Source organism: Marmota monax, unplaced genomic scaffold, assembly GCF_021218885.2.
Source record: "Marmota monax isolate L192 unplaced genomic scaffold, Marmota_monax_Labrador192_F-V1.1 WCK01_AAM20220418_F8-fsc00004, whole genome shotgun sequence".
Taxonomy (NCBI): domain Eukaryota; kingdom Metazoa; phylum Chordata; class Mammalia; order Rodentia; family Sciuridae; genus Marmota; species Marmota monax.
The window spans coordinates 26027869-26054036 of record NW_026692881.1 but is presented as its reverse complement, the minus strand read 5'-3'; positions in this window follow the sequence as shown (position 1 = coordinate 26054036).

Here is a 26168-nt window from a genome sequence, read left to right as displayed (position 1 = left end):
AACAAATAACAACAGCAACAAAAGCTTAGCAAACTGGGAATAAAATAAAACTTCCTTAACCTCATAAAGGTTAGCCACAAAAGTACACAGTTTACCACATTCTAAATAGTGAAAGACAGCGCTTTTTCTCCCAAGACTAGGAAGGATGTTCATTTTCACCTTACCTATTTAACAGCACACTGAAAGTCCCAGAAGATAAGAGAAAGAAAAGACATATTCAAAAAGGAAAAATAGATTTGTTCCTATATCTGAAAATTATTAGCCTTCTATCCAGGTATAAAAATCTCAATTAGGCCTCAAAATGTTTTGAAAATAATAAATGAGTCTAGGGAGGTCACAGAACCTAAGAAAGATCAATTTGCCAATAACCATTATGCTTCTGTGTTCTAGCAAGGAACAAGTGAAAACCGAAATTTAAAATTTTAATAAAATAATCTAATAACAAATATAATCAAAATCCAACAAAATTATAATAGTCCAAAACATGAAAGTCTCAGGTAAAAATCTAACAACTTTAGGCAGAGTTTATGTTCTAAAAACTATAAAATATTGTTAAAAGAAATCAAAGTAGACTTAAATAAATAGGTATGTATATCAAAATTGTGGATTAGGCTACTCAGAATTAAGATGTCAATGTTTTCTAAATCAGTCAGTAAATGCATGCAATTCCAATTAGAATATCAGCAGAATTATTTATAGATAAGTTGACATTTTAAATATACATAAAGGAAAAGAAACTAAAAGAGACTTAATTTTCATAAAGAGGAATCAAATTTAAGGACTAGTATTATCTGACTGAAGGGCTGACTCTAAAACTACAGCAATCAAGACAGGGTGCATGTTTCTCTAATGGAAAGGCAGAAACATATATCAAATTGAGTGGAATAGACAGTCCAGAAATAACCCACAAAACCATTTGATTTTTTGTCAAAAGTAAAAAGACAATTCAATGAAGAAGAAATTTTGTTTTAACATATGGGTATTGGAACAAATGGATATCTATAAGCAAAAAGTCAACCTCAGCTAATAATCTACACCTTCTATAAAAATCAACTTCAAGATGAATCAAATTTTAAAAATGAATCATCAATCTCCATGTAAAATTACAAAACTTTTAGAGGAAAATGTCCATGACTTTGGGCTAGGCGGTTCTTACACATGAAACCAAAACACAATCCTTAAAAGATAAAATCTATAAATGACACTTCATCAAAATTGGAAATTTCTGCTCTTTGAAAAGACACTGTTAAGAAAATATGAAGGTAAATCACAGACTGGAAGAAACTATTTTCAAATCACAAATCGGACAAAAGATTTATATAAAGAACTCATAATTTTTAAAATTTTATTTGTTCTTCTTAGATAAACATGACAGGAGACTGTCTTTTGGCATATTGTACATACATGGAGCATGACTCTAATTAGGGTTCTATTCTTATGGTTGTACATGATGCAGAGTTACCCTGATCATGTATTCAAATACAAGGATAGAAAATTTATGTCTGTTTAATTCTACTGTACTTCTATTCCCCTTCCCTCTCCCTTCCCTTCATTCCCCTTTGTCTAACCCCATGGACTTATATTCTTCCCCTCTCCACTCTCCCTTGTTGTGCATTAACAACCACATATCAGAAAGAACATTTTTTTCAGACTGGCTTATTTCACTTAGCATGCTATTCTCCAGTTCCACCCTTTTACCAGCAAATGCCATAATTTCATTCTTATTTGTGACTGAATAATATTCCATTATATACATGCACACATTTTCTTTATCCATTCATCTGTTGTAGTGCACCTAGGTTGGTTCCATAGCTTCACCATTGTGAATTGAGCTGTTATAAACATTGATGTGGCTGCATCATTGTGGTATGCTGATTTGGAGTCCTTTGGGTACAGAATAAGGAGTGGGATAATTGGATCAAATGGTGTGGTTTCATTCGAAATTTTCTAAGGAATATCCATACTGCTTTCCATAGTAGTTACACTAATTTGCAGTCTCACCAGCAATGTATGAGAGTAGCTTTCTCCCCACACCCTCATCAAAATTTATTGTTACTTAAATTTTTTATAATTGCCATTCTGACTGGTGTGAGATGGAGTATCAGTGTAGTTTTAATTTGCATTTCTATAATTGCTAGAGATGTTGAACATTTTTTCATATAATTCAACAATAAGAAGACAACCTAATTTTTAAAATAGGTAAACAACTTGAATAGGCAATAATGAATAAATGTTGATGATAAATAAACACATGGAAAGCCAGGCACAATTGTTCATGCCTCTATCTCAGATACTCAGAAGTTTCAAGTGAAAGGATTGCAAGTTCAAGACCAGCCTGGGAAACTTAGTAACATCCTGTCTCAAAAAATAAAAAGGGTTTGGGGTGTAGCTCAGTGGTAGAACAGCACTGCATTCAATATTCCCAATACCACAAACCACACACTCACACAAAGATGTTTAATATCCTTAGCTACTAGGGAAATATAAATTTAAACCACATTTAAATCAGTTCTGAGAAGGTTTCAAATTTAAAAAAAAAAATTTAAAAACCCAAAACGTGACAATATCAAGTGCTAGAAATAATGTCTCTACCAAAAACGGCACGGCCACTCTGGAGAGCCACTTGGCAGCTTTTCCTAATGTAAAACATGTTGACCATATGAACTAGGAGCCTTCATCCTGGATATTTCCTCCAGGAAAATAATGTCCACCCCAAAACCTCTGTGTGAATATTCACAGCAGCAGTACTCACCATTGCCAAAACCGGGGAACAACCCAAACATCCTTCACTGGGTGAAAAGATTAATTCCAAGGTATATTCATAAAGGTGAAGGCTGCTCAGCAGTGGAGAGAAACAGCAGACACACAGCACTGGGGAGAGTCAGGGCACTTTGCTGAGTGACAGAAGCTGGTCTCCAAATGTAGCCTAATTTAGAACGCTCCTCTGATATTTTGGAGAAGGTAGAAGTGCAGACAGAGAAGAGGATGTCACCAGAAGTGAGAGCTGGGAAATGGGCCTATGACTGCACAGCAGTGGGGGGGGACCCGTCTAGATCTTGAGTGTGGAGGTCACAGGAGTCCATGCATGTGTTAACATTTGTAAATTATACCAAAATTAATTTAATCTTATAGTTTGTTAATATAACTAAAAGAAATTAAAACCAGTTAGAGAAAACTAGAGCTGACACAGTATTTCCTGAGATATTTTTATACATACACACCCACAACCTCAAATATATGAACACCATTTTTTCTTTCTTCTCCTATTTAAAACCAACAGCCATGTCCTATCTTGGGATTTTAGAGCAAGTCCTTCTCTCCTTAAGTAACTTGAATCAGAAGATTCAAGGTCATTTTTGGAACATACGCTGCCTTCTAAGTTAGGTAGATACACTGATCCAGACACAGATCATAAGCTCCTCTAGGCAAAATTGGCATGAGATTGTCCCTGTGGGGTCTCACTCACCTTCAGGTGCCATGCAGTGGGCACCCAGGGGCATCCCCAGCAACACTCCCTCATGGGTACTTCCCCTAGGGAGCCCAATTTTGTCCTGGCTAGTGTTCAAAGCTCTTTTAAAATTCTGATGGCGCATCTGTAAGCAATCAACAAATTTTAGTTGATTTCTAAAATCTGTCTTAGTAGGCTTAAATAGTAAAATAAATCAATAAATTTTCCAATATGTTGCAGATATTGACATTTTATCATAAAACTATCAGATTCCTTGGTCTAGGCACCATCATCATCTATTTTAAAAATACATGAACAATCTCTTTTCTTAACACAGGAAATTTTATTCTTGGTTTACTCCTTAAAATGATAGTTCTATCCACATCCCCCTAACTCTCTCCTAATGTATTGGCTTTGAGATTGTTCTTTAGGGCTCGTCATGGTGAGATGTCCTGAAATGTGGATTTATAAATGGCTCCAAATCTCACAGGTTTGGAATTCAGGCTGAACCCACCATTTTATACTAGATTCTCCTCTTTTCTCCTGGTAAAAATTAAGAAATAATGACAATAGTCCCTGTTTTGTCTGATTAAGAGCATGACCTGAGGCAGATGTATTCCCTGTCCTGGACCTCAGTTTCCTCAATTGTACATAAGGAAATAGATCAAGTGGCCTTTAACTCTGGGATAGCTCTAAAAATACACAGGATTCTATATTCACTTGTTTTACCTTTTCTCAATTAGATTAAGAAGCCCTTATGAAAGATCTAGACCAATACCCAGGGCACTTTCTGACATTCTGGACCCACAATAAGCATTTCCTTCCTCTCCCAATCCCCCACCTCCTCACTCTCTCTCCTTCCCTCCCACTCCATTTTCTCATTTCCTCTCCCTTCCTTCTCTTCCTTCTCAATTTTACTTCCTAAACCTATTTCCCTCTCTCTCATCCTCTCTTCAGTGCCAGCTGATGGCATCAGATCCATCAAGGAACATGAGCCGACTGAGGACCAAGACAGAGACACATTCAACTACACACGCCCACAGCCTGAGACCACTGGTAGGTGCAGAGATCAAGCCAGTTGGCTCTGGAGGCCGAGAAGAGAGCTCAGAGCGAGCCGCTGATGAGCAGCAACTTCTAGGAGGAGCACCGAGGGAGGAAACCCTCACTGGGCCTCAATTCATGACTTCGTACTTATAAAAGATTATTAGGATTCTGTCTGCTGACCATCTTGGAATCATCTATCCTTCATGAGACTTTATCAAATCTAAGAAAATGGAAATTGATGTTTATTATTGTCTGTGATTCTGAGCTCCATTCATTAGTCAATAGAGATTTTATGAGCAAAGAATAATGCAAAGATAATGCATTGTCCTGGGTTCTGTAGATTTGTTTTTAAAATGTCAATAACTACACATTTTTCATCAGGTGTGTTACAGTGGAGAAAGGAAGATGAAGCACAAGAAAAAAGATAGAGGGTGAGGGAGCGGGGATGGAGGGTGGCCTGGGGCTTCACCCCATACCATGCAGCCTCCCCACCCAGCAGCTCCTCCTGGTCCCAACTGAAGTTCATGGGAAGAACACATGGGATTTGGGGAACAGAGATGTGAAATCTCAGGGATGTCACTTACATAAAAGCCTAGTGCACCCATGTGGAATTGCTCTTATCTTTGGGTTCCCTTGACACTAAATTTTACAAAGTGAAGTGCACACAAAAAGTAAGGAATGCTTAGGTTAAGATGGAGGCTTCCTGCTCCTCCCAGCTCTGAGCATCGTTTCAAGCAATTCTTTGTGGTTCCCATAAAGGTTCCACTTCACATGAGAAAGAGATGCCACTCTGGTGTGAATCTATAGCAACATGACTTCACTACTGTATAGATGGGGTTGCTATTCCTCTCCAAACCCTCCCGGAGTTTACTGATGTTACAGTGTTATATATGGTATTTAGTCAATACCATGGGAAAAACGGGATGGTTTGATACATTATTCTCTTACATAGTGTTGAAAACAAAAGTAGCCCTAGCTTTTCAAAGTGTCATGAATTTGCTTTACCAGAGAACTTTCTGTCTTCATTACGATCTGAGTTCCTACCTAATGTCCTTCAGTGTAACCTGAGGGACTCCCCTCACACAGGGCACATCTAGTGGGGACAATCTCCTTGGGCTCTTGTTTATTGCGTGCTGTGGTTTGAAGGTGTGCTTCACTCCAAAATTCCTGTAGACAGTTCAGCCTCAATGTAACAGTATTGAGGGCTGGTTAGTCCAGGAAACCCCAGCCCCAGGGATGGGATGTGCAACATAAGAGAGCTTCTCCAGCACATGCAAGGGCCTGGTTCAGTTCCCAGCTACACACACACACACAAACACACTTACATTTGTCAAAGTGGGCACTATGACATATGGCTGTGTTTTAATCAGCTTTTTTTTAAATTAGCTTTTTGATCTCTGTGACCAAAACACCCAACAAGAATGACTTAAAGGAAAAGAAGCTTCTCTGGGGCTAATAGTTACAGAAGACTCAGTTCCTAGATGGCTGACTCCATGGCTCTGCCCAAGGGGAGGTAGTCCATGCTGGGGAAAGGGCCTCTTGGAGGAAAGCTGCTCCTTTTAGGGCAGCAGCAAAGCAGAAACCCTCAGTGTAGATAGTATGAGGTCTTTCAAAGCCACCAAGATGTTAGAGATTTTCAGACTCAAAATGAAAAGACCACTGAGTATCCTACAAACTTTAACTTCTAAACAAGTAAACATGGCCCCATAACCCACGGCAGCAAAAACCCTCCCAGAGTCCTTTCTTATTCCTACTGTAAAAGTGGGAAAGGTCCTGGAGGTTATGTCCGGGTGCTCTGACCTCACAAGGAGCCATTGCGAGGAAATTTCAAACTAGAAGGTTACACGAGAGTGACTGCAGCTGGGTTTTTTGTCCACAAGTACAGGAAGCTCTTGGTGGTGACCTGCAGGATTTCCAGATAGTTAGCATGTTTTGTGGTGGTTGGTGGCTGGTAACTGGTGACTGTGGTCTTTGGATACTGGGTTTTTTTTATTTGGGTCCCCCCCACCTTTAGGTTTTCTGCTTTTCTTTTCTGGGTTTTTGTTTTGTTTTGTTTGTTTTGATTTACTATTATTATTTTTTTAAGCTAAGCTCCTTGTTCCTGTTCAGGATGAGCTGTGAAAGTTACTGAGAGCAGAGTAACGCTGCAGGGGCAGAGCTCCTGCTGTGAGCCTGCCTTCATGGACCATTATATGGTCCTGCAGGACATTGGGGAAGGGAGCTTCACCCAGGTGAAACTCTCCTGCCATCTTCTCACTGGGACAGATCTTGGTGAAAGTAGCCTCGAACTTCCTGTTCCTCTCTGAACCGGATATGATGGCAGCCTTGGACCACCAAAATGTGATCCAGCTCTTCCAGGTAATGTAGACCAACAAATATATCTACCTTATCATGGAGCATACAGGAGGGGGACAGCTATGGGACCTTGGCCCAGAAACTGATGGCATGCAGGAGGAGGGGGCCCTCAGACTGTTCAGGCAGATCCTGTGGACCATGCAGTCCTGCCAACAGAAAGGTATCATGCACCTGAACCTGAAGCTGGAGAACGTGGTGGTGGACGCCAGCAACAATGTGAAGCTCTTCATCTTTGGCCTGAGCACCAGATTCACAGCCAGGAAGAAGCTGAGGAGGTTCTCTGGCACTCTATGTTGCCCCTGAAATCGTCCATGGACAGGAATTCAAGGCCCCCCTGCAGACATCTGGAGCCTGGGTGTGGTCCTCTATGCTATGCTCACAGGGAGATGGCCATTTGCAGCAAGCAGCAATAGGCAGCTGAAGAAGCTGATCAAGCAGGGAACATTCGACATTCCCCTGTCTCCGAGGGAGCCCAGAGCCTCATCCATGAGATACTCATGATGGACCCTATGCAGAGGCCCATTACCAGGTAATGGGGCACCCATGGCTGAGCCAGAGTGAGCAGGCTTCACCCAGTCCTCCTCCAGAGGCACTCCCCAAAATCCCGCCCTTATGAACATCCTGATAGCCATGGGTTAACACCCCTATCATAACTGGCTGTCCGTGACCAGTCACAAATTTGATGAGGTGATGGCCACATACTGAATACTCAAGCACCAGAGAACCCAGCGGGAGGCCTGTGCACTCCAGGTGAAGCCCAAGCATGGCCCAGGCCTGCAGATCCTCCCAGGTTCTGCCCCAGGAAGTGCTCTAGTGAGCCTGCAGGAAGTGCCAACGTGCCAGCCATCCCTCTCCACTTCCTCCATGAGGACATTCCTCCCCAGTCTAGCCTCACCCTGGGCCCAGCCACTTATCCTCCCAAGGGACCTCCACAGGGCAACCCCAGGACAGCAGCCGGGGTTGGAAGAGGGTGAGGAGGAGGATCGCCAAATGCCTCCGGCAGCTATGCTGCATACCCTGCTTCTGTGGGCCACTGTCCAGAAACAGAGTGGCTCCAGTGGAAATGCCCAGACAGACAGGCAGAACTGACAGCCAGCCAGAAGACCCTGAGCCCTGGGGATGCTGACATCACGGTGTGGGAGGGAGCTGTGCTGAGGGGCTCCTGATCCAGGCAGGGGCGCATCTGCATCCACCAGGGTCTCCTCTGCCCCCACCTGCAAAGACACATCATAGAGTCTTCTCCCTGGGATACTTCCCCCTGTCCTGTTCTTTGTCCTTTCTCCCACGTTGTGGTAGAAAATTTATTCTGAATTTCTTTTTTTTATATAAATTATATAATAAAATTGATGTTTCAAAGATTAAAAGTAAAAAGGCAGGTTTTTTGGTTTTTGGTTTTTTTGGTTTTTTGGCTTTTTATTTTTTTTGGATAAAGAAGATGCCTCAGTGCAAGGCCAGAGCCTGGACCACGGTGCCTCCCTCTACAGCTCTCTGTATATACTCACTCATCTTGAGCCAGTGCAGATGGGGACTCACTTGCTCTAAGCCAATGTAGATGGGACTTGCTCCCCTTGAGCAAGGGTACTTTTGATTCACTTTGAGCAGGTCACTTTGGCCAGGAGAAATTCATTTCTTATCTTCAGGCCCCTCACTGAAGTATGTGGGGATGGTGGGTTGGAGAAGACACCTCTGGCAAGACATTGAAGATTCCAGAGTGTTCTGTGGCCTCATCTCTATAATCCCACATACAGAGAAGCGAGAGCTGCACCCGTGGCAGAGGTAGGCCTCCCTGCAGCAGTGGCTGGGTGCCTCCCCACATGCCATGCAGCCTCCCCTCCCCACCCAGCAGCTCCTCCTGGTCCCAGCTGAAGTTCATGCAGGTGAACACATGGAATTTGGGGAACAGAGATGTGAAATCTCAGGGATGCTATTTACATAAAAGCCTACTGCACCCATGTGGATTTGTTCTTATCTTTGGGTTCCATTGACACTGAATTTTGGGGGTGAAATGCACACAAAAAGTAAGAAATGCTCAGGATACAACAGGAGGGTTCCTGAACCTTCCAATCTCTGTATCTCTGAGACTCTGGCCACTTCTTCCTGATCTTCCATTTAGTGGTCATATTCCTTTTAAAAAAAATGCCGTATCTCATTTTAATAGTTTGCCATTTTTCACCTTGAGCCAAGAAAAAAAGTTTTAAAGTAAAAATATTTTATCATGCTGTTTTTATCCATATGTATTATTTGTAAGTGTCAGGAGATAAAAGAATAAGTATTATCATGTTCACATAACATAGATTTTCTCCAGTTAAATTCATCCAGAAAATTTCTCTAAATGTGTAAAATTTAGCTGTGAGAATTTTAGTTTTTGTAGCATTTCGATAATAATTTGGAATGAACGCATTTAATATAACTCCAAGTTGTATAGTTTTAAAACTTTAGTCTTATAATAACATGGCACCATTGAACAATTTTTGCTCATAGCAAAATGATCTCCTGAAGAGTTGGTAGGAAGGAAGGGTTGGTGAGAAGGTAGCCCTATTATGGGCCATGTGCAATTTCAGTTGAAAATGCTATGTGCATATCAAGCCCTTGGTCATAGAAATGGCAATTAAGCTCTAAAATTAATAAAAAAAAAATTGTGTGTTGAAAGTTTATTGTTAACACTGAAGACTCTGGAAGCCAGGCTGTGGGAACTACAATCACTGCTTCAACCTCCTTGTGAGTCATCTTCACACATGTGAAATTGGACAGTAGTAGATCCCTCTGACAGGACTAAAGGCTCAAATTAAGTTATATGTTGGATATTGCTCAGACCCATGCTTGCCCCATCCCACAAGTGTTCATGTGTATATAATTTAATGAATAAATGATGATTTATAATAATGTGATCACACCATGTTCAAAGTAAGGCCTGGCTTTAGGAAGGTGTTTAGATGGTTAGAGTTGAATCTGCTTTAAAACTCTCCAACACAAGGCTGCGATGATATCACAGGAGCAAGGAGCTTCATCTGCTTCGTACTCCCAGTCACATGTGCAAGATAGAAAGATGGTGAGCCACTGAGGTGTCCCCAGGTTGCCCCTCTGCTGTGTCCATCTTCTCCAAGAATGTGGAAGGCTCTTTCTTGCATGCAGCATGACATGGAGCCCAGGACCAAAGCCACTAGGTATACTGACACCCCAGGACCCGTACAAGCTGCAATCTAACCCTTACTCGGTTTGTTTTTCTAAATTTCCATCCTAAACACACCCTTCTTCCTTTTCTCCTTCTGATATCATCAAAATATTTCAATCCATTTTCACAGCATTTAGACATCTTTTAATACAACTTTATATTCATTCCACCTAATGCCTTTGAACAACTCCATTTTGTGATTAAAATATTTTACATCTTCTTTCCTCTCTAATGATTCTGATCAGATTAAGATTGAATCACAATGCCATGGATTCATCACAGAGATGGGAGATTATTTCAGTATTTTGAAATGTATCATTGGAAGTCACCGCATTAGCAAAATAAAGGAGAAAACCCATACAATCTTCTCAACAGAGGCAGAAAAGACCCTTGCTAACATCCAACACCTATGCACAATGAAGGAAAAATGCTTTACATAAATAGGAATAGGAAGAAGTTCTATTAAAGGATATCTACAAAAACATCTATAGCCAACGTCATACTTAATGTCACACTTAACCGCAAACTATGAAAGAATCTCTTGGCTGATGTTGGCAGAAAGAGATGGGTTTGTTCCATGTGTACACCATGACCACATGTTTTATGCTGTACTGTAGGTTCCTGGCAATGCTATAAAACAAGAAAAATAAAAGAAAGGTACAAAGATTACAATGTTAGAAGAATATTATTTACATGTGATTGTACACATCAAAAATTCATACCCAAGGAGAGGGAAGGAAAGGAAGGTGCATGGGGGCAGGAACGATGGTGGAATGAGATGGACATTATTAACCTAGGTACATGTAGAACTACACAAATAGTGTGACACCACATCGTGTACAACCATGGAAATGTAAAGTTGTGCTGCAATTGTGTATATTGAATCAGAATGCATTCTGCTGTCATATGTACCTAATTAAAATAAATTAATTAATTAAAAATAAAAAAATTCATACCTAGGATTGGAGTTGTAGCTCAGATATATTACCTACCATGTGTGAGGCACTGGGTTTGATCCTCAGCTCCACATAAAAATAAATAAATAGGGCTGGGGATGTGGCTCAAGCCGTAACAGGCTCACCTGGCATGCGTGGGGCGCTGGGTTCGATCCTCAGCACCACATAAAAATAAAGATGTGTGTCCACTGAAAACTAAAAAATAAATATTAAAAAATTCTCTCTCTCTCTCTCTCTCTCTCTCTCTCAAAATAAATAAATAAATAAAGGTATTGTGTTCATCCATAACTAAAAAAGTTTTTTTTAATTCAAAACTACATGCAAGTTATTATTGTAAATTGAATTTATCAGGGCTACTGGATACAAGGTTAATAAAAAATATCAGCTGTGTCTACATACAAGTTTAAAATCATTGGAAAATAAAAATTTAAAGCACCATTTATGATAGTATTAAAAATATCAAATATATAGGAATAAATATAATTATAGGGTAAAAGTTCTCTAGAGAGTGAAAACTATATTTTTGGTGGGGGGTGGTAACAGGGATTGAACTCAAGGGCACTTGACCAGTGAGCCACATGCCCAGCACCCCCACTTTTTTTTTTTTGTATTTTACTGAGGGTCTCACTGAGTTGCTTAGAGCCTTGCTTTTGCTGAGGCTGGCTTTAAGCTCTCCATCTTCCTGCCTCAGCATCCTGAGCCACTGGGATTATAAGCATGCACCACCATACCTGGCTCTACAGTGAAAACTAACACAAAAAATACTGAGAAAAATTTAAAAGGACCTAAATATTCTGAAATTAGTTTATATTAATAGATTTAAACTTTCTCTATGGATTAGAAAATGTCAATTCTCCCAATATGGATTCAGTCCCAATCAAAAGCTCACAAGGTTGTGTGTGTCTGTGTGTGTGTGTGTATTAAGGATCTGATTCTAAAATATTGATGTTGAAAGGTGAAGGATGCAGAAAAATAATCTTAAAGAAGAACGAAGCTGGAGTACTCCCACTAACAAATATCTTCATTAGAAACAGAGTCATACTGGTGCAAAGACAGAACCAAAAGTCCAGACTCAGAGTCACATACACACATATGGTCATATGACTTAAGACAAAGGTATCAATGTCTGTATGCCCAGTATGATTTCATTTATCAAAATCACAAGAACAGGGAAAAATAATCTTTGATGTTGATAGAAGTTAGAGTAATGATTACTTCTTGGGGCACGAGGGAAACATCTGCATGATGGAAACATTCTATGTCTCTTTGGGATTATATTTAGGTGGGTCTACACATATTTTAAAACTCACATGTTGTATGTTTGGAGTTTCCATGCTTACTGTACATGCATTTTTCTACATTAAATTAAAAGAATGTAAACCAGAGTCTGCCTCCATGTTTTGATGTTTTACTGTTGACCGCTTTTAAGTCTCTTGCCTCTCTCTTTCACTTCTGCTCCACCTTGGTCAACTGAGGATAAGGCCTGGGGACTTCCTACCTTCATGCTGATGGGGAATTTAAGTCATATAGCCCCTGCCCAGGCCTGGGACAATCCACTGCAGCTCCAGCCACTAACCACTAGAAGAAAATGTAAGATAGTCTCCTTCCTCCATTCTCTCAAGTAATTTGGGACTCATCTTGGAGCTTCCCTGCTATTTCCAGAAAGTCTCTGTAGGTGAGTGGTAATCCTATGAGTTATCTGCTTACCGTGTGTCCCATGCCATCAGTCTCAACATGGAGCCAACCTTTCACTGGGAGTCCACCCTTCACCTGCAAATGCCACAACAGAAAGTGCTTTTACCTTTTTTTTCCTGTTTTATTTTCTCCTGCATCCTCAGTACTTAAGCAGTGCCTTGCACAAAACAGTTAATAAATAGGTATTGACTAAATAGCTATTTGGTAAGTTCAGGGTCATAACAGATCATTTGGATTGGTAGAAGGAGAGATGGGAGAAGATATAGGTAGAAATCTCAGTGTATATACCTGAACCAACAAATAAAGATCCCCTAAATCAAGCCAGTGCCATGGGAGGTGTCTTGAACTGAGGAACTACATTCAAGGTGAAATAAATCCACTTAGGGTTATAAAAAAAAAAGAACTCACATGGTCCATGAATAAAAATAAACACAAATTCTAGGGTAATGATATCAGGAATTTCACTTCTCATTACATGAACTGCAGGCAAGCAGGTCTCTATGGAACTACTCCACCCTTCAGTGAGCACCATGTGGCACTTGCTTGAAAACATATAAAGCCCAAAACCCAAATCCCTGCAGTTCTGTGGCCACTGACACTGCCTCTCCATAGGGTGTTTTCATCTCAATCAGCTTAGTGATATTAAAAGGGACACTAGAACCCCAGGGGTAGAGGTTTGGTCAGGAGTGTGGCCAACAAAGCTGAACGGATGGATAACTTGTCAGAACTGGGAGGTCCCCTGGGCTTCCCATTGAAGCCGAGTCAAAGTGCCAAAGCTTCTCTATAGAAAAATCTTCCCTAACAGGCACCAGGACCCAGCAGCCCAGCCTTCCCCTTTAGCCTGCACTTCCTCACCTATCAATGGCCCACACCCCTCCATAACAGGCAGTATCTCTAATTTCTAAGGTAGGTCTAACCTGCTGGTGCAGAGCCTGGGGAATGTCCAGGGCCCCTGGGATCTAGCTAGTCGTGGGCAGCAGGGAGGTCCAGGTCTCCAGGCAAGTGTTTTTGTTTTTTTTTCTTTTTGCTTCGTCTTTGTCTCCAGTTAAGTGGCTGGATCTTTGTCTTTCCATGGTGAGGTGGGATGGGGATGTCCCCTGAATGGGGTCAAGCGACAGGACATATATAGCTTTATTTGATCCATAATTTGACCAAGTATATAAATATAGACTCTTTTAATAGGCAAGAAAGTAGGGCAAGAATCTTTAGAACTCTAAGAAGGAAGGGGTCCTACTTTTTCTTTTTTAATATCCTGGTCCCCATCTCAATCTGAGAGAAAAACCAGAACTACACTGGAACAATAGAGGATCATGCAGGCAGAAGGCCACTCAGAATGCAAGTCACTCCTCCCTCAGTGTTAAATTTTAACTCTTTTGTCTTCTAGGGTGAGACAAAAATCTACAGATGCTACCTTTGAATATAAATATAATGCAAGGCTTAACAGAAGGAATTATACAAATTAACACTGGCTCCACAAAAGTTTGCTTTCTAGAAGTAAAACAAAAGCATTTCCTAGGATCCTGCTAATGAATAGCCACTAAAGAAAGCTCAAATGCTGTGAGAGCTACTTTTAGAATGGGGCTTCTGGGATAAAAGATAATCAGCAGTACTGGAGCTTTTGGGAAGGAATTGCAATGATCTGAGCTAATGTTTTCTCCGTTAATTCTTAATTGTCCCATCAGAAAACAAGGACTGGATATTAATAACTAGCATTTACTAAGCACCCAGGTACCTCAGTCACTGTCTTAAGTGTTTTCCTCACAACCATCCTGTGATCCAGAAACAGAAGCACAGAGAAGTTAACTGAGTCAGCTAGTAAGACATGAAACTGAGATTTGAACATGGGCTCCATCCTCCTCCCCACTACTGCATGTCACAGAATCTTGCTTGGCCCTACGGCATATGCCCAAACCACATCTCATACACATGCCAAGTTGCAGTTGACCTGAGGGCAGAAGTGAACCTGAGCTGGGGCTTCTGATGCTCAGTGTGAAAAACATCCTCTGACCTATTAGCAAGATGCCCATTGAGGATGCAGGTTGAGATGGAGGTCGCTTAGCTTACCTGCCAAGAACGGGCCATCGCTGACCTAATTCAATCCCACTCTTTACAAAATGGAGGCTCAAAGAGGAAAAGTAAACTGCTTCAAGGCCACATGAGTAGGAAGTAGCCAAGCCCAAACAGTGCTCAGATTTTCTCCATTCTCACCACATGTCCCGGGGAACCTTGCTGCCTTCTGCTTGTGAGGAAACGGACTGAACTCCCCAAGGCCAGTTTGATGGTGTTGTTGGGAACAACCTCTGGGCTGACACTCACAAGTCATCTTTGAAAGCCATAAAGCCTGATTTCCTAGCAGGGGATACTAAAGATCAGTAGCAGCATCTCTAAGCCGTTCCTTACCTATGAGCTTTCTCTTTTGTGAAAGGTTAATTTTCAAGAGAATTATATAATCAGAACATTCCTTCCAGCAAAACTTTCCAGGCCTTCATCAACCACAAAGATCTCTGCTGATTATTCTTACCAAGGCACCACTTTATGGTCATGTGAACATTTAATGCCTACTTAGCATTGGCTGTTTAGTGGCCAAAAGTACTTAATGCAACTTCCCAAGGTATCTAAAGTTACCCCCAGGGAACAGTTTTAACACTAGGAAAATCTCTGTCACTCAGGCAACTTTCGAGCAATTTGAGTAAGAAGATCCATCAACTCTTCAGGGTACCCTGTCATTTTTGGTAATTTGCCATTTGGGGCAGCAGCTAGCACTTGAATGCACCCAAAAATGAGTCTAATTTTGTTTTGTGCTCCATTTCTCACTCCATCATCTATTACAAGTCCAATTTTGCAAAAAGGATCCTCTTCATGCAAGCATCACTGAGAACAGACAGGCACAAAGAAGAGGGGGACAGATGTACATTGGGACAGGAGTCATGTGTGGAGCTTCATGTCAGCAGAAATAAACAGTAATTGTGACACCAAAATTAGTCATTTGGAAGGGTATCCAAGGAATATTCAATGAATTCAAGACTTTCACAGATGTTCTGCTCACATAAAACTCTTCTTCGTTCATAAATTTAGCTTGAATTTGTTATCAATATTAAAAGATTCTTATCTGGTTTTTCTTTTTTCTCAAGACAGACTTGGAAACTCCATAAAGGTCAGGGTTGTGCCTGACATCCAAGAGTTGTATACAGTAGGGATTCTCTAGTGACTTGCTGGACATAAATCAGCACCAACTGTGTGCTAGGTATGGAACTAAGTGTTTGCCCACACTATCTTATCAACAGGGTCTACTCTGTAAGCAGTTCTGAGTATTCCATTCATCGTACAGGGAGTCAAGGAAGTTAACAGGTCCCAGATGAAACAGCTTGCCAGTGGTCATGTCAGGACACCAGATGTGCCCTCTCTGGTGCGAGAACCTCATAAGTCCCACACTATGTTTCTGAGTTTGATAAAATCAGATATTCCAGCCATTGAATATTTGGAGAACATTGCATGTGAACTGAGTTCAATAAGACACTAAGGCCCAACGTGACGTGGCCAGTGTACAATGTGCTTTTAGCTCTGACCTTTGAAACCTGCTTTACAATGGATTATGTGCTCTTGAAATGCCACTTCTGATCAGTTATTTACGTGTCACATGAAGGATCTTGCCTCTCACATTACTCTATACTTTTGGATTGTTTGCTCTTCAGTTTGCAAACTGGAGAACAGATAAGTGGGAGGGGAAAAGGAAATAGGAGACAAGACTGAAGATAAAGGTTCTTAGCATCACTACAATACTCCCACCCTGTAACCACCAGCCATGCCCTGTATTAGTATCTGGAGAAAAACATTCAGCTTTCCCTGCTAGTTCTCTCATCATTAAAATGAAGGCTACAAGGAGAAAAATACTGAGGAAATCTTTCTTTTGAAAGTTTGTTCCCTGGGCAACATCAGCTCACCTTCTACCCTTTGATCTATCTATAAATCCTTAGAGCAATCTGCTTCCAACATCGGAACGCAGCCTCATCCTATCAAGGGCACATGAAAGCCTCCCTGAATAATAACTGGAGATAAGAGAAGGACTCCTCGGTTCTTCTTCCAGCTTTTGTGTCTCTCATCAGAGAATAGCACAGGCTCTGCCAAGACAGACAATCAAAAAGGCACTATCAATGGGCCAAGAAAGTTGCCGCTTTGGAAAGAGAGATTTTCCTAAAGGCGGAGCGCTCCCCTCTTCCTATACTTGTTCACCTTCTGCTGTTACCATATGATCAGGCCAGGGAACAGCCAGTAACTGCTCAGAGCCTTTAATCCCTAGGGAGGCAGCTGGATTTTCTATATTTTGTCAGAGATCATCAGACTAACTGATTATAAGGATAGTTGTCCTGGTTAGAGACATGAGGAAAGGCCATGTATTTCCCAATCAGATTCAGGTTTGGTCAATCAGTGAATATAGGGACAGGGGAGTATGCTGTCAATTCCTCAGTTGTCAATAACAAGATATTTATGGTCTTCCAATTAATAGGGTCCATGAATATTTGCTCTGGTATTAGAGCCAAAAATTAAGGCCCTATGATCAACTTCATAACAATGCCATGTCCTGGAGATGCTAGTGAGTGGTCTAAATCCTGAGAAAGAGGTTGACAACCCTTTGCCAGGAATGGTGGAAGAGCAAGTTTTGTCTCCAGAGAACTTGGACATGGCCTCTGCCCATGTTTTTTTAAGGGAGGAAAAAAAACAGTAAAATCCTTGCCTTATAAGTTTGAACTCCCAACTCTCTAATTTCCACCATTGGCATAAATGTATAAATAGCATTCCTTAGTCAAGCTAAAGAAGATCACAGCAGGAAGCTCAAGAGTCTTTCCTGAAGTTCTCAGTCAGCTCTTAGCAGTTGGGTGCTTGTGGCTAAGACAAGATTTCACAATGTGGCTGGAAATGAGTACGCCTTAAAGGTGATAATGAATATTTATCCAAGCAGGTGATATTGAGTCTCACACCTGCAACATGCTCTAAAAAATTACTCAAGCTCCCAAGACACTAATAAACACAGTACTCAATGCTACCCAGCGCCATCCAGGACCAATTTTAATGTGGTACACCAAATCAGCTTCACCACTTTCTGGAACTACTTCCCTTATAAATCCTCTAACCCTGCCCTGATCAAGCCAGGAATCTGTCACAAAACCCCTGTCTGGAAGAGATTCTCAAATATTGTTTATCACTCAGATTAATCACACAGCTGACTAGAGATATAATTTCAGGAGTGCCAACCTCTGTCTGGTAATTCCTTAACTTGCCACAAGTAAGCAAAGAGTTTGAAAAAGTATTACTTGAAGATGCATTAAAGCATCTGTTCAAGGTGAGACTCCTTATCTTCATAACCACAGAGAGAGGGATTCTGGTGACTTAGGATCCTATAAAATCTGATTTTAGATTTGCCCCATTTACAGAGGGCCAGGGTTTCCCCTGCTCATGTATCTCTGAGCAGGGTCTGACTAGGTCTCTGATCTTTGTCTTAAAATAGTCAGATCTCTTTCAAGCTCTCTTACCAAAATTGAGGGAAATCAGCACTTATGACTCCATTTTTCCAAATCTCCCTTTCTCTTTTTCTTTCTGCATAATATCTACATGATTATAGAGAGAAAATCTAGAAACCTCTGGCTTTGGAGCTTACTTCTTGCCTTCTGTCTTGCTCTGCTAAAACAATTCCAAGAAAAATTCACCTTTCAACTCTTAGCTGGAAATCAGCAACCGAATGTCATTGGAGGATATCAAATGCTGGTGTTTGGCAAAACCCTTTGCACATCCGGTCAATTTGTTTTGTGTTGGGAGGACATTTAATCGATATCTGTCTGATTCACTTACACATGTATCATCCTAAAGTCATTCTGAAAGAACCATTTCACTCCCAGGAAACCTTTATACATCTGTTCCTAGAGATATATAAAAGGCATCATAAATCTTCTTGTACCAAGACAATGACCATTCAAATTCCCTACATATCAAAAGCTTTGGGAAATGCAAAAATCAGGAGTGCTGTAAACATCCAGCATCATAGAGTCTCCCATCCTCTGGAGTGCATAATGACCCATCGTTTGATTTTTTTCTTTTTTAAATAGAGCCCAGGGAAGCTACTACAAGGAGAAAATAGAGAAGTAATCGATTTCTCATCAAACAGCTTTCCAAATGCCCTACATATGAAGTGTTCCTTCTCATGGCCAAGAAGGAACCAGCTCAGACTATAGACAGACAGGAATAATCTCATTTCATCCTCTAAGGCAATCTTATCTTCCAAACTATATAATGCAGGCACAACATTTGGGCCCCATGTTGATCTACAAATGCATCTCTGTCATTAAAAAAAAAAATAATCTCCTTAAGCACCATGTTTAAAATGAAAAGTATTAAAATCTAGAACAAAAAAAGACCCTTAGATGCCATTCAGTTCACTTTTATTCATCATTAACATTCAACAATGCACTCAAATTCCTTATAAAATGACAGAAATATTCATTAACATATTTCAGCCAATCAGGCACTGTAGGACCGATCGCCCCTATCATCTCATCTGATCCTCACATCCATCTTATAAAAAATATGCAGTCATCAGCCTATTTTAGAGAGAAGGGAACTCTGTAATCTTACTGCTCCTAAGTGACACAGTATTCTACCTCTAAGGACAATGGGAACATAAACATCTCAGAAACTTCAAACAATACAAAATAATAAAACAACCTACTAATTCACCCTATTGCAATATTTTGAGCATTTGACTTTTTTCTTTTCTGAAGCTCTCATCATCTGTACAGTAATAATGAATGTTTCCTGTTTTAAATTAACATTGTATCAAACATTTTCCATGTTACTATAGAAACCTCATGATAGTCATTTTTCTTTATTTGCTGCATAGCATTTTACTGTGTGGATAGACCATAATTTATTTAAGTATCATCCATCTGACTTAGCAGTTAAGTTGTTTTTGTGTTTCATCTAATAGTCAAAGGATCGTTGAATATATATATATATATATATATATATATATATATATATATAGAGAGAGAGAGAGAGAGAGAGAGAGATGCTTTCTTAGAATCTACCTACTCAAAATTGGCACACAGAAATGGAGCCACTGGGTCAAGGAGTATCAATCTTTTATAGCTCTTGCTAATCTATTATATTACTTTCCAAAATTGTATATTAGTATCTATTTGATATTGTCTTTTCTATGACATTCTCATTAGCATTAGGCATTATCTTTAATGTGTTCTAACAAGTAAAAGCAAAAGTAGTGGTTCAGTAATGTGTACAACTGCAATTCTCTGACTACTAATGAGATCAAAACTTTTTCCACATTTAAAATTTTTATGAATTTCAACAGTTCTAAAAAATAGTCTTTCCAAGTTTAATTTGGGTATATTTCTGTGAGGAAACAAATACTGAGGTACAACTAGTGCTAAAGATTGGCTCTATAATCAATATATCCACTCAGCATATGTTAGATAAATAAATAAATGAAGAAATAAGAAAGTATCCAAGTTTTCTTCCACTAATCTTATTGCCTTCCCTATAACCCTCTGGTTTTTCCTAAATTCTGATTTTTTTTCCTAAGTCAATCATAGGAAAGTAAATTAATATCTTATTTCAGAGAAACAGTGCATCTGACATTTTAAAAAGCAGTAGAATGATCAAAATAGACCAGACTGGGTCTGGTTCTAACTCTGTCCATGTGGAGCTGCATGACTCGGGCAAGGCGTGCTCCACAGTTTCCTCATGTTTGGGAAACGAGGGCTGGAGTAAACGCTTTCTCTTTCCCACTTCTCACTGATTGCAATTAGAACACAGTAAGTCACATCAGGCATCAAATCAGGTTGTAATTCCCCCGTACCTGAAGGACCCAAAGCCATGCCACAAAACACTGAGACATAAAAACACGTTGTGAAGCCCCAGAACACTTTCTGCCAGGTCAGTGTGGTGAACTCAAGTGCATCTGGCAATGACCATACGAAAGGCAAGGTTCTTCACCTGTCAGGTCCCAGCTTCACTGCTCCCCATGGCTTTTCAGAGTCAGTGATGCATTGATTCCCTTTTGTCTAAAAGGAAAAAAGACAATAGGACCTGGCAGTGACGAGCTTAGACTAGGGTCACACAGCCTGGGTTTGAATCCTTCCTTCATATTTTCCCAGCTCCAAGGCCCTGGGCAAGTTACCATCCTGCCTGAGCCTCTCTTCAGGCTCCCCAAGTCCCAGACATCTGCAACTTTGGAAGAAAACTTATCTCCTTCAGAGAACATTGTTGTGGATTCAAGGATGTGGTGTATAAAGTTCTTGCCACATGCCAACCACTGTGCAGTAGGCTCAATGAAGATTAGCAATAACATCACCTTCATCATCAAATTCATTAAAACACAAGAAGACATTTCTCAGAATCACAAAAGGGAAAGCCACAGGTGATTCAAAGGAGACTCAAATGCCATACTCACCCCCAAACCTCTGGGCCAATATAAAAGTGACTTGTTTTCCCCTTTCAGAGGACTCTCTTTGAAGAGCCCAGAACCCTTGCAGATGTCACTCCCTGGGACACATTTTCTGGGCTAAGCTAGCTGCCCTCTTTTCATACACCAAACACCCCGTGGTGCTAATCGAAAATTAATCCATGTGGCCCTTAGTACTTAAACTAGGCCCAGAGTCCTGGACCCAGTCTTGGCTTATTACCCCAGACTCCAATCAGCTCCTTAAACTGTTATTTCCCTGATCTATCTACTTAAGACTCCATGAAGTGGTTGAAGGTGTTTTCAGAGGAAACTGCTACAGGCTGATTCTGAAAACCCTCAGCATAATTAAACACCAGAGATTCACTGAGAACCAGAGGGACTTTGGGTCACAAATTGCCACAGGGAGTGTTTGCATGATATTTCGCAGAATATTCATTTCTTTTCTGCAGAGGCAGAGGGATCCCTTTGTCAGTCAACACATGTGCCTGCATCTCTTGGCCGAATTATTTCTTTGGCTAATTGGGAGACAGAGAATTGGAGAGAAGCTTGAAGGTGCGTGCTGATGAATGATCAGCTACAGAAAACAGAAGGCCTTCCTCTCAGCTCAGCGTCGAGGGCAAAGAAGGATACTAGCAGGAAAAGTCCCCTTCCGTGTCATGATGACAGATGGCTGCACAGGGATTGGGCTGCCAGGGTTTTGTTGTTGTTTGTTTAGGTTTGGTTTAATTTGGTTTAGATTGATAGAGCTTAGATTGACGTTTGGGTTTTTTTGTTTGTTTTTTTTGTTTTTTGGGTTTTTTTTTTGTATATATATGTGTGTGTGTGTGTGTGTGTGTGTATGCAAGTAAAGTGTCTACTTCAATTACTCTCCTACCCACCGCCTTGCTCAGAACACACATTTTGAGCACCAACATTTGGGCTCTTTGTCAAACATTCACATATGTTAATTCTCAACTTCTTTTTCCATTGTGCTAAATGTAATCACAACACCTACCTTACAAGGTTGTGGTGAAGTTAAAGTCATTTGCTAAGGATACGAAATAGTAGAGACAGGGCCAGGATATCTGGCTTCCTCTTTCAACCACATGAGGGTGGTGGCCCATGGAGGAATAGAGGAGCAAGGACAGTTTCTTAGACTCACACGTAGAAGCCACAGGATTTACATAGCTAAGTGGGGTTGAGCAGGAAGTTTTTCAGAGCCCCTCACAGAGACTGGAGGTGAGATAAGAGTGAGAAAATGCACGAGAAGTCTCAAAGATGAGAGGTGAGCCCCCGGCCATTTTTGGATAGTTCACAGAGGTCAGCACAGAGTCTAGGCACATGGTTCATGTGTCATATCAGACTGATGGACAATGGCTACCTAAAACCCTGTCTTGATAAGGTTCTGGAGCTTCTAGTTGGCTCAATGGAGAAGAGTCCTATGTGTGACATGGGGAAAAAGGATGAGAGGTTAGAAAAAAGCATGCCAGGTATGTGCTACCTGCAGCATCCCTTTGCTATGTGAGGGTCCTAAAAAGCCCTTGAGATACTAGAAAGAGAGCTGAAAGAGGCCAGTTCCCCACCTTCTCTATTCACCAAGGCGACTCTTCTGCCAAACACTCATCTACTATTTAGCACATAGTTCACAGGCTTTATCCCTTTTAGCAGAAATCCTCTTTGGCTTTTCTGGAAAGTACTTCAGGAATTTCACATAGATCAGTCCAGCAGAACTTCTAGAAAGTTATTTGAAAAATTGCGAACCACCTGGGGAAGAAGATTTTGTTTTTCCAAATGGGACACACATACCTATGACTTAATTTTTATAGCCTACTGTTGATTTTTTTTTTTTTTTTTGACCACAGGAACTCAGAGAGATTGGGCCACAGAAGCCAAATCAGAGGGACTGTGTTACCCTGTCACACTGTCAACGTGATGCTTGCATTCACTCACTCATTCAACAAAAGTCCATTGAACCCTGTGTTTGCCAAGTAGGGATCGAGGAACTGAGGACAGAAGGATGGATACTGATGGCCCCTTTTTTTGAGGAGTTCATGTCTTGTGACAAAGCGGTTAGAAAGCAGCAAGCTAATTCAATAAAAAATGCTCTGGTGGAATCCACTCAGTGGGTCCAAGTGAATAGTGAGAAGAATGCACAAAGGAGGAGATGGTAAGAGTCTTGGAGCCACAACTTCAAAGACCACGGGAATTTTCCAGATGAGGAGGAAGGATGAACATTCCAAGAGGAAAAAGCAGTGTGTAGACAGGCATGGAGGATGAAAGAACAGGGTGAGGAAGAGATTATTTGACTTCAAGGCATAACTCTGAGGAAAGATTGTGGAAGGGAATCGAGGTGGACTAGCTCACGATGGGTCCATACAAATAGGTTGAAGCTCTCTTGATCAAAGTTCTGAAAAGTTCTGCACTGTATACCAAATAATTTCCATTTTAATCTTTTAAAAGTGAGAAATAAAATTTATTAGTATTCCTTTCAGGAGTGTGTTTGTGTGTGTGTGTGTGTGTGTATATATATATATATATATATATATATAGAGAGAGAGAGAGAGAGAGAGAGAGAGAGAGATTTTGTTTTTACTTTTTTTAAGAAATTCTTTGGCAAACTGCTTTTAGTTGAAGCAGAGATCCCCAAAGCTCAGGAGTAGAGAGCATTGGATTCTGGAAAACGGAGAATGGAGGGGCCTTTGCACTAGGGAAGGAAGAAGAAAGAGAAAATGCCAGTATAGATGACCAGCTATTCCATGTGACCCCTCCCTGTGGTGCAGTAGTCAAGGCTCTAAAAAGTAAAATAAAAAGAGAGCTAGATAGATAAATTCTTACATCAGAGCAAATTCTTTGGAGAAGGGATTGAGTTTCATGTTCTGGCAATAGAAGTTGGAAAAGGAATAGCCCAAAAATGGAGACAGAGCAAAGCCTGGGAAAGCAGGAAGGTGTTAGATCCCCCACGAGCACACGGAATTTCACAAGCTCCAGAAGTGGCAAAAAGGTCTCCGCTGACATCTGAGTTATAGCCCCTCTGCTCTGAAGCATGGAAAATACAAGAAAGACAGAAGCAGAACATTAATTCTGCAGCAATCCTGCTTCTGTCTGAACCCTCGTAAAAGGTCAGCTGCTGTAATGGGCAAATGTCTGTGGCACTGGGACCAGCATCAACAAGTGTCTGACCCAACTGAGTGACCAGTGACACTGTGGACATAATGGTGAATGTGGCGATGTCAGATGTCACAAACAGTGAGCCTGAAGGCAGTGTCAGTAAAGATGTGTATCTGAGCCCACAAATAAGGCATTGTGACATGGAGATACATGCCAAGCGTCTGCAGACAGAGCCCCACTAGACTCCAGCCCCAGAGAGGACTGCTCTGTCCTAAAGAACAGGGTTGATAAGACCAGCCCCCTTCACCAGTGTTAGCAATAAGAACAAGCTCATTAAGAAGCAATGAAACAAACAACCACAAAGGTTGTTATGATTAAAAGGTCTGCTGAGTTCTTGGTTGGCACCGGTACACGCCAAGAAGCAGGCAGGATCAGGATCGAGAGGTAATGAGGACTTTTAAAGCCCTTTGTAAATTGCCTCTGATCAAAATACTTTATCTTAATCACCCCCATTGCAGATTTGGAAACCTGGAAAGACAAGAGTGCTCTTTAAAGTTTTGAAAAAAATGAAAGCCATAAGGAGGAAGTGCTTAGTGGAAATTGTGTTTTGCTTAAAGCTCTAAGTCATAGTTGACCTTTGCTTTCTAGAATGTCTATGGGGTGTTCTGTTTGGTCCTTCAATCCAGAAGGTGTGTATTTTCCATTTTCTCCTTTTTCTCTTTGCTTTTGCATCATTTCAATAGCCATGACTCTCCTCCTCTCTAAGCTGATCCAAGACAAGGGCCCATCTGGTTCATTGTTGCATCTTGAGGGCTCCGCCTGTGTCAGGCACCCATCTGACCAGTTATCATCTTTCTGTTCTCACATGTTCATTCTGGTACCCTGCTTTCCAACCCCTCCCCACTTCCTGCTTAGGCATGGCAGCTGTCTTCACTTTGATTCACTGCTGAGTCCCCCCACCCCCTTATATCCCTTTACCTTCCGGCACCCTCACAGGGATGCCAGACTCACCCTCTTATGTACCATTCTGTGCTCAGCAACTTCAGGTGGCCTCCTATAAGAAACCCTGTGGGAGAATATTGAAGGAGAGAATTTCTTCCTACATAATTCTCTGTTTTATGGGATGAACATCCTTATAAGGTGCTTGGGATTAAGCCATGAAGTCCTCCAAGGAACATACTTGATGCAAAAATAGACAATCCCTTTTCACATTGGATTTGCTGGGCAAGTTGTGATCACAGTGAGCTCTGATTGTTGGGGCTGTAGCTTGGATTTGCAGAGGCTAGCAGAAGAAGGAAAACAAAGAAGATAAAAGGGTTGCTGGGAACAGGAATTACAGTGCAGAGAAACTCTAAAGGGAATTTTAGTAAGATTCTGCTCTGTGGTAGACAGCACAATTCCTCTTCCAAGTTCCCCAAAAAGTTCTTGCTAAAATCCTCAATTTTTTCATCATGTATTTTTGGAATTAGCACTCTAGAGAGAGAGACCTGCTTCAATGCAAGAATGGGCAAAGAAGGGAAGAGACCAAGGGAGGGCTGATATTATACACACTATAGGGATATCACTGAGGTAAAGCCCAACCCTCTGGTCTAGAGCAGTGATGAAAGTCCTTGACAGCAATTTGTTCATGAACTGTGGGCAAGGCCCTGTGCCCTCATGACAGGAAGCCCCAAGATGACATCATAGCTACTGAGCCTCCCCTGGGTCTGCCACCCATTGGTCCATCCAAACAAACTCTATCAACCCAATCCTCCACTCCCCCTCCTTACCTATTTCCTCTTACCCTTCTCTTTGCTTTAGGACCAGATTTCTTCCTTTCCCCTCAGATCAGAGGCCTCTTTGTGCTGTCTCTGTGGGTGGGGCTTGTATTAGAGAAGTTCCTTTGATCATGCACTTTGTACTGACCACCCCTCTGGCTCCCCCACTCAGGACACATCTTGG